At 31.1% G+C, this 10,863-nt stretch overlaps 1 pseudogene; it reads right to left on the reverse strand.

Annotated features, from left to right (window-relative positions):
- Window positions 1–868: 868 nt before the first annotated feature.
- On the reverse strand, window positions 869–1,467 carry LOC113369892 (annotated as a pseudogene).
- Window positions 1,468–10,863: the final 9,396 nt, after the last annotated feature.

Here is a 10,863-nt window from a genome sequence, read left to right on the forward strand (position 1 = left end):
ACATGCTTGTTAAATCATGGGTATATTGTTAACTAAAAATTCTGATGTTATAACTAAGCTGATTCATTTAAATTATTTTTGTTGTTTAATCAAGTTTGTTAATTGAAAAGAATTGAAATTATTACATTTGATATATCATTCATATATTTCATAACTCCATTTATCGACATTAACAAAACACACCGACGATTGATTAACGTTTATTTACAAACCTTATCAAAACTGGAAATCAGCCTAGTTCACAGTCCAGAATTTTACTCGTTCAATAAGTATATTCAATTTCAAAATTTACTACATGTGTATATTAATTTCATTGTTTTTGTCTTAATTTTAATTTTTCAAAGAAAAAAGTGAAATTTTTCAATATCAAGAATAATTATGTACATTATTATATACAATATTTATTTATTTGTCATATTACATAGACCACAGGTGGTGTATGCATGTATTACGTTTATATGTGTATTGAATATAGAGTATATATGTGTGTGTCTGTATATAATATATATATATATATATATATATATATAGTATATTGTATGTATATAATATATATATATATCTATATGTCTATCTAGTCTATCTCTCTATAGTATCTCTGTATGTCTATATCTATCTCTATCTCTCTCTGTCTATCTCGTATATCTATATATCTCTAGTCTCTCTGTCTGTCTCTCTGTCTGTCTCTCTGTCTCTCTCTCTATCTTCTCTCTCTCTGTCTGTTCTGTTCTCTCTCTCTATCTCTCTCTGTCTGTCGTCTCTCTCTCGTCTCTTCTCTGTCTGTCTGTCTCTCTCTCGTCTCTATCTCTCTCTGTCTGTCTGTCTATCTCTCGTCTCTCTCTCCTCTCTCTTGCTATCTCTCGTCTCTCTATCTCTCTCTCTTTGTCTCTCTGTGTCTCTCTCTCTTTGTGTCTCTGTGTCTCTCTTTGTCTCTTTGTCTCTCTGTCTCTCTCTCTTTGTCTCTTTGTCTCTCTGTCCTCTCTCTCTTTTGTCTCTCTGTCTCTCTCTTCTTTGTCTCTCTGTCTCTCTCTCCCTCTCTTTGTCTCTCTGTCTCTCTCTCTCTCTCTTTGTCTCTCTGTCTCTCTCTCTCTCTTTGTCTCTCTGTTCTCTCTCTTTGTCTCTCTGTCTCTCTCTCTCTCTCTTGTCTCTCTGTCTCTCTCTCTCTCTTTGTCTCTCTGTCTCTCTCTCTCTCTCTTTGTCTCTCTGTCTCTCTCTCTCTCTTTGTCTCTCTGTCTCTCTCTCTTTGTCTCTCTGTCTCTCTCTTCTCTCTTTGTCTCTCTGTCTCTCTCTCTCTCTCTTTGTCTCTCTGTCTCTCTCTCTCTTGTCTCTCTGTCTCTCTCCTCTCTCTCCTTTGTCTCTCTGTCTCTCTCTCTCTCTCTTTGTCTCTCTGTCTCTCTCTCTCCTCTTTGTCTCTCTCGTCTCTCTCTGTCTCTCCCTCTGTGTCTCTCTCTCTCTCTCGTATAGATACTTATTAGGAATTTGCAGCGCTAGCGATTAGCCATTTAAAACAAACGCCAAGATACTTATCCTGTAGGAATACTTATAAAAACAAAAATAAGCTTACATAGATATGAATGCGAATGCTTTTTCGTTCATAATGGCTATCAAATACCTGTTGCCTTTGTTTTATTCGTAATTTATCTGATTCCACCTAGTGATACTTCATAACTCGAATGAGTTTTTGATATTGGGCAGTAGTGGCGTATAATTAATTGTATATCTGGCTGTTCGTAGTGGTGTGCTACTTTTGCACTAATTGTCCTATGACCCTTCATACGATGGACGGCTTGTCCTACTTTCGTGAAAAATATAGGACAATATCGTGAATATAATTTATTGCGGCCACAAATGATTTCCAGCATTAAATGTAACTAAGTTTTCCTTTCCATTCACTTTAAACCTTAACAAATAAATAAGCTTTAGGAAATCGTTTGTTTACCTCTGTTTCTAGTTGATAACGTAATAATATTCAATAAACTGCAAGAATTTACTTGTACTTTTTATAAATATTTACTTACAATATTTGTAAATTTGGCTTTTACGGTCTTCTGGTACTTGGCAGTGTAGTTGACACTGAATCTTGCATTATTTTAATTATGTGCAGTTCGAGAACTGGCTCTGGCGAATGCATTTAACAAAATCCTTTTTTAGTTTTTACTCACAATCAGTTCGGTGATTTCGATTCTGGCCTCAAAAGCCATTGTTGTTTTTGTTGAATTGATGAATTGCGTGAAGGATTATAAATTGCATTGGAAAAGAACATAAAAATAGTACTCTAAATTGAACATAGAGTTCGCTGTAACATATCTGTTATTTGATCTCATTCCATACTAGAAATAATTGATTCAATTTCTGAAATGTAACAACTGTCTTCAAATTAGTGCGACTTTGATAACTCATTTCTGGTCTGTTATGTTCGAAAGCCATAATGAATATTATGATTTAAACATGGCCAATATGTGTGTATGAGGTCCGGCTTTCAGTTTTCCTGTTTGTATATATGACCTCGTAACTTTAACACCACACGTTCAAATACAGAGTTATAATTGACTACTGTATTGCCGAATTCAGGACTGTACAAGCATATAAGTATTTTTCACAACTAATTAGCTAATTATATTTTTACTTCAATCTTTACTTCAAATTATAAACATATCATTATTGAAGAAATCTACTGGTTCATAACTTACAGAACACCTTAGGTTTGTACATTACATTTATCAGCTTATATTTCGGTTGGACATATTAATTTCGTTCTATCATTACGTATTGCAACCTTCTTTGGTCGTCACTACTTCACATTAAATTAGTCTGAATAATAAAATATACGCAGTTTAATTTGTCTGCCACCCTTTTGCGTCCCTCATAGACAATATAAATTTTGTTGAATTTATTATTCACATTTTTATTTTTATTTAGGCTTTCATGATACATAAATGTTCTATATATTGTGATATGTATTTATTTTCATATTATTTCTACATATGTGTTACTACGATTATTCACTTGATTTTATTATTTCGCTTTTTTTAATTTTTATGCTTATAAGCAGATTGAAATACTTTACCATGCTTATTATTTAGAAATTCACTTCAAGGAAAGTATATAATAGAGCTTTTTCTAATAGCACTCCAATAAATAGCTTTATCGAGTCTACTTAAACGTCACAACAGAAATAGACATATTCTCGAATGTTTATGATAAAGTCTTGGGATAATGATAATTATGATAATTATGGGGTAAATGAGACTTGAGTGATATTTAAATTAGAAAAACGTGTTCGATATTAGGAAAACGTGTTTGATATTAGGACTAGAGAAATATCGTATTTATTTAATTTATTCTATTTTTTCTTTTAACATACGTTCTTGTATAGTCATCAGACGATTTTTTAATGAGTTCTTATATTTAGTTTTGTCGAAAAATGTTAATTAAAAAATCATTAATTCAGGGTTGATTACGTTAGCGCGTTTATCACTAGCCCTGATAATCCATATGTTCATAATATCAGTATTTCTTATCATACAGTCTATTTCAATTATATATATATATATATATATATATATATATATATATATATATTTTTTTGGCTTATTTCGCATCAAAATAGTTTAGTTAGCATGCAATTAATCAGTATATTTATGATTTCAGTCTACCGAGTATTTTATTTTATTAAGGGGGTATTCTAGTGTAGAGCGATGAATTTTAGATCATTTTTAAAGTGTGGTAAAAGAAAGCAATGAATGTTTTTACTATCCATTTTTTACCATTTGTTTATTAATATTATTAAGATACAAAACAAAAATTAAAAAATAAAAAAGTTAAAAATTGTAAAAACTGGCAACTGATGAAGTGGGTGGTTCCAAAAAATTGGCACCTCAGTCTTGACATGATTTCAGCCCTCCTAGCCATCGAAAATGCAAAAAATAAAAAGATTATTAATCTACAATGATTTCGCAATCGGCTGAACTAGCGATGAGTAAAAAAATTTTTTTTTTCACAAATTGGCGACTGTTTGAAAAAAAAGTTTTTTTGCTGTTTTTTTGAGTTTTTCGAATTTTTTAAATAAAGTAAAAATTGGAATTTCGGGATGATTCTAGTTCAGACTATAGATAGATCTATAAACAAGACTATCTGAAAATTTCAAATAAATTGGTCGAGTAGAAATCGTGACAAGAGTACTGAAAAAGTCTGTTCTGAGAAAAACGCATTTAAAGTTTTGCGTGAAGCCAAACCAGTATGGAGACCGAGTCAGTAAAATTCCTATATCTCCAAAAATAATTCAAATTTTCAAAAACCTTCTCGTACTTATATTCTTAGATAGTTAAACTTTGAAAATATGAATTTTTTGAATTTCTACACTAGAATACCCCCTTAATGATTTTTTTTTTATTATTTTTAATTTGACAATTTAAAATAGTCGTTTGGGAAGCATTTTTTCTTCAAAGTATTTGAATTTTTTTACTCAACTTCATACTTCAGTTGTTAAATCATGATTATAGTGCTAATTATCTATGAAAGTTTGTGTGAAAAAAAGTTAAAATGATTTCTCAGTCGTTTTTGGTACGATTCCATTTAAAATACTTTGATTAATTAACATTGTTGTCATGTTTTCATTTTACTGCAAAAATTCTTGAAATGCTGGACGTGCTTTAAACCAATTAATTATGTATATGGGAAAGATACGTTGACAATACGCTAGTGCCAAAACTACTTTGCAAAATTATGAATCGGTAATTTGGTACCGAAGGTGTACCACGTTGCGTAAGGTCGATTGATGCAAATCGTATTACTTATGTGTAAGAATGTAGATGTAATAAGTATTACCAAAAACCGTCCAAACCGGAACTAATTCGTTAGTCAAGCGAGTGTTCGTAATTGTTATAATTAACTTCACGTAGGGCAAGTTATAGTAATCGCAAAAAAATCGAAAATGAAAATTTTTATATATCTTTACTTTTCAAAGGTTTCTGAACATTTTGGCATACCTTAGAAAAAATGGATGTATGTGTGTGTGTGTGTGTATGTATGTGCGGATACAAATTTTCGTCGACGATTTCGGGAACACGGATCAACCGATTTCAATAATTAAAAAAAAATTCGATTTGTATTGGTAAGGAGACGTGCTGATTAGTTTTTGGCGAAGGCAGGTCTAGCCGTTCCGAAGATACGGGGCAAAAAGTGCCAAAAACGGTACCTCCGTTTTTAAGAGAACGGAGCGTCCGATTTGAATAAATCAAAAAACATTTTATTTGTATTGACAAGATGAAGAATCGATACAATTTTCATGAAGGTAGGTCCAGCGGTTTCGGAGATATAGAGGAAAAAGTAAAAAAATGAGCCATTTGGCGGTCAAAAATGATCATTAGACATATGCACATCAAATTATCAGATATTTTATAGAGATTTTAACAATAAGTATACATTTTGTTAACATTCCTATGGGTTCCGTACCAATGCTTATGCGTTAGACAGCGACGCGGCGCTTTCGCGCTTTATATTTTGTCCTTATGCAGTTAAAGCAGTACGATTGCTTTGAAAAAAAAGTTCAGATCTTCCACAATATGTCAAAATAAAGAAAAAAAATTTTTTTTTTAAAAAAAAAAATTTTTTTTTAAATTTTCTTATTTTTTTTTTTCAAAAAAATACTAATTTTTTGTCCAATTTATAGTTTCTCAAAAATCTTATTTTTTCAAAGTAAATTTTTTTCAAAAATGTTAATCGTTTTTAAAAAAATAATAATTTTTGGTACGGGAAGTTCCAGCAATTTGCCTTAAGGCACGATGCCCTAATTGCCTTAAGACAGAATTCCACTTACAGCTAGTTAATAATTTATTTTTGTCTGGTTGATTGTTGTTCTGTATACCTATCGCGTTATGGGCGTCGCGTCGCCATCCGCCGCATTGACATAGCGCGCGTTCGGGCGCGAGGCGCGAGCCTGAAGATTGTGAGAGAATGACCTACTCCCGAAACTCAAGCGATACTCTCTGATAGCGAACGCGGCAAGCGCACGCCTAAAATCGGGCACATGGTCGCGTAACATTAACCGAACAGACAGGGTTTGTAATACGTTCAATATTCAAGATTAATGAGAATTAATTGTTTATTATTAGTAATTCAGATTTTTTGCGAAATTTTGTACTTACTTATAATGTACTACTAGATTTGTTTCAAATACATACATTTTTGTTTGCAAATTAATACCATAAGTTAATAATTATAAATATTTTTGCAAAAATTAACTACTCAAATTGAACCCGATTGCTTTTAACTCTTATCTATCCGAGCGCAAAAGAATCAAGCGCCTATATTACCACGGTATGTTAAATTTTTTTACATACATAAGTTGTCTACCCTTGGGCAATATACTTCTTCATTAGATATTTTACATCAGTACATTTATATGTAATATAAAACTAGCTGTAAGTGGAAATCTGTCTTGAGGCAATAAGGCATCGTGCCTTAAGGCAAATTGCTGGAACTTCCCGTACCAAAAATTATTATTTTTTTAAAAACAATTAACATTTTTGAAAAAAATTTACTTCGAAAAAATTAGATTTTTGAGAAACTATAAATTTGACAAAAAATTGCTTTTTTAAAAAAAAATTTTTTTTTTTTGAGAAACTATAAATTTGACAAAAAATTGCTTTTTTAAAAAAAATTTTTTTTTTGAAAACAAAATTTTTTTGAAAAAAAAAGTTTTCTTTATTTTGGCATAGTTTGGAAATTCTGAACTTTTTTTCAAAGCAATCGTACTGCTTCAACTGCATAGAGACGAAATGTAAAGCGCGTAAGCGCCGCGTCGCCGTCTAACGTATAAACGTTGGTACGGAACCCATAGGAATGTAAACAAAATTCATACTTATTGTTAAAATCTCTATAAAATATCTGATAATTTGATGTGCATATGTCTAATGATCATTTCTGACCGCCAAATGGCTTTTTGTTTTACTTTTTTCATTAGATCTCCGAAACCGCTAGACCTGCCTTCATAAAAATTTGATCAATTCTCCATCTTGTCAATATAAGTAAAATGGTTTTTGAATTTTTAAAATCGGACCCTCCGTTCTCTTAAAAATCGTGTTACCGTTTTTGGCACTTTTTGCCCCGTATCTTCGGAACGGCTAGACCTGCCTCCACCAAAAACTAATCAGCACGTCTCCTCATCAGTATGAATCGAATGTTTTTTAAATTATTTAAATCGGTGGATCGGTGTTCCCGAAATCGTCGACGAAAATTTGTATCCGCACACACACACGCACACACACACATACACATCCATTTTTTCTAAGGTATGCCAAAATATTCAGAAACCTTTGAAACGTCGAGAAATGCAAAAATTTTCATTTTCGATTTTTTTGCGATTACTATAACTTACCCTACGGAAAGTTAGAGTTTTGACCATTCTTTAAAAAAATCACATCAGTATTTAACGGAATAATAAGGGCTCTAATTACAGCTATTGGTAATCAGTAGATAGTTTGGCATGTGAAAACAAAAACTGTAAGCGCATATATTGCGCGCGGTCTATTTTCCAAAACTTCAATTAATTTTTATAATTAAACCACTTTTTATGGCCCTATAATATTTGAAACTGTATAGTTTAACTATCAACTCTGAACATATTTCTATATGTTCAAAATGTGGATTACTTTATCCAATCCGGGGGCCGATTCAGAGGCCGATTCTGCCATAAAATAGACTAATGTTATGCAAGGTTATGTTAAGTAGCAGTTTTCATATAAAGTGGTACTAAAAGCTGTCAAAATCCTGCATGGTTGCTGTACAGTCAGGCGTTTTAGATAGAAAACCTAACCTAGAAAATACATAAATGTCAAAAAAACGATGTTATCATAACTGCACCTTCGAGATAAGGCTTGAAAACTGGAACATATCATAGCCTCGCCATAACATTGGTTTATTTTACGGAAGAATCGGCCCATCAGTTATTATATTAAAACAAATTATTTGTTCGTTTTATATTAATTTCATGATGTTAAGTTTAAAACTATTTGGTTTTAGCATTGATATTAATTCAACTTCATGTAAAATTGATATCAACACGTGTTTAGATATAATTTTTTGTTTTTTTGTTTTTTTTTTTTGTTTATTTATCATAGCAATCTATACAATGTACATTAGGCTAAAATTTTTGACAATTATGAAAAATGGCGTGAGAAGGATAACAACCCACTGATAGCTCCTTCTAATTACAATTATAATTTAGATGTTATAACGCGCTTTTAATAATGTTTAGATAGATACGGGCAATATCTCGTATATTCCTTCCATTTAAAGATTTTATCAGCCGTGCTCATCTCGTTCCCTGTTGAGTATGAATGTTCAGCACTATATAGCCGGTGAGCGCACGTGTTTCCATTTTGACAGGAGCGGGTAGCTTGCGAAGGGGCGGTCCGTTTTATCGATTCCGCACAAGAGAAATACCTTTTCGCCCCCCAGAAAGAGCACTAAGAGACTCAAGGACAAAATGCGGAGATTCGTTACTTTAGGCAACTCATACTCATTGTCGGTATAGATCGCTATGTGATTTTTTATACCATTCTTGATTCCTTTACATTCAAAGTACTGCCAATATTGAGAATTACTTTTGTAAGATTTCGACGCACAGGAAATACTGCTACTTTTCAAAATCTTTTCAAGCCAAACTATTGATCTTTAAAGTTAATCGTTCCATATTTGTGGGTAGAAGTTGTACATCAACGGTTCAAATACGGCTTAATCGTACTTTAATCAGTTTAATCTCTTATCTTTATAATATTCAACCGCCCTTCAATAGACAGGCACTTGGCGTACTGGCAATACATCTTTTTCATACAAAAGCTCTCAAAACATAAATACTGATTAATGGGTTAAATCAACATAAATACTCAAAACATAAATACTGATTTTGGTATTGGGAAAAAATATACTCTCTGATCGACCTAATACATGTAGTAAGGCACCATACAATTATTTTTGAATAGTGATGAATGGCATGTGTAGAAATTCTAAAATATTTGATTTCAAATATTATTTATTAATTATAAGCTCTTCCGTGTGAGAAAATTAATAAAAGAAAATGTATATCATATTTACTTTGTTGTAGATACCTATACGAAAGTACTAGTGGTTTTTCGGTTTTTAAGGCAAATTTTGGGAATTTTCAAATAAGTATTTGATGTTGAAAATTATAACATATATAAAAGTCTTGAAAATATTAGCTACTGAAATACTATATTATCTGTTGAAAATTATAACATATATAAAAGTCTTGAAAATATTATCTATATGAAAATGGAACGCAACATTAATTTTGTAACAAGTTTAATAAAAATTGCAACAAATATGGAAATTCTTTTTTATATCAAATTAAATTATTAAAAAAATTCCGAAGTGTTAGTTTGTTTTCTGTTACTTTTAATGTTATATGTGGTGGGACACAAAATTAGGCAGAAAACCATTATAGTCTTTAAATTCCTAATAAAATTGAGATATTCCAGTAAACTTTTATGAACGTGTTTATAACATGTATTCGTCTAATTTCTTATATTACTTCGTATTTCTTTCTTTCTTTCTTTCATGTATCCTAATCTAAAAAGTAGATTCAAAACTTTTGTGTAACTTATAAGTAGACGGCCTCCGTCACCAAACAATTATAGGACAATGAACAATACGTTATTTTGACATTCTATTGATGTATCTATAACATTCTACAACGTTGAGAAAGATGATTGATTATAATGCAATTATTGAAAAACAAACTATCGATTATGAATTGATTTACGTACTTCGGAATAATAAACTTAATCGCAACATTTTCAATAGGTGTTTGCAATAAAATTTACCCGGCATTGTATCAGATCTTGAAGTTTTATTGTGTTCTATTTTATAAAGTTATTGTTTCACATCTAGGTGAACTGCATTGTGTTACCAAGCATTTGAGATTTATAAATATTTAGTTCACTGAAATTTATGTAAGCATCGATTCTTGATGGATATATATATATTATATATATATATATATATATATATATTTCCTGTTCACTATTTTTGGTTCAGTGTCCTTTTTGCCTCGTTTCATCCTGATGCTTATTTAACAACAATAACAATGCTTTTTTGAAATTTTAAATTAAAATCATGTTTTCAATTCAAAACAGCAAAATAAATGGCAAGAAAATTTCTTTCACGCTTTTCGTAATGCTTTAGCTCAACTTCAGGGGGTATTCTAGTGTAAAAATTCTAAAAATCGTTTTATTGTTCGTTGATCGTTGATTTTTGCATAGCTTTAAAGCTCAAATATTCAAGAATATATGTACGAAAGGATTTTTCTAAAATTTAAATTATTTTCGGAGATACAGAAGTTAGAATATGATAATTCTCTTCTATTTCCTTCCTTTTGCAAAACTTTAAACGCAGTTTTTTTTCAAAACTGCCTTTTTCATTACTAATTATTAGTATAATTATCAATAATCTTTTTTTTCGGACTACTAGGAGGGTTGCAATCGTGGGCACGGTACGGTGTCAATTTTTTGAGACCGCTCATTTTAAACGCTAATTTTTAAAATCATTAATTTTTTTACTTTCTCTACTAATTATAAAAATAATAATAATAATAAATTTCCTATTTTACGATGATTAAAAAATGATCTAAAAGATGCCTCTACAATAGAATACCCCCTTAAGGACCTGCCTTCGGCCAGAGCACTCACTACTATTTGGTTAAATGGTTTTGTGTGACTACATTTATAATTAACTATCGAAATTATGATGTGAAAAGAGATTTTTTGTATTATGCTGTTTTCCGGTAGAGTTACTGTAATTCGCAAAAAGCAGTTTAAAAATGCGTATCATCTTATGCTATCA

Source organism: Ctenocephalides felis, unplaced genomic scaffold, assembly GCF_003426905.1.
Source record: "Ctenocephalides felis isolate EL2017-DRISC unplaced genomic scaffold, ASM342690v1 CF-g0.4_SCAFFOLD_00817, whole genome shotgun sequence".
NCBI classification, from domain to species: Eukaryota; Metazoa; Arthropoda; class Insecta; order Siphonaptera; family Pulicidae; genus Ctenocephalides; species Ctenocephalides felis.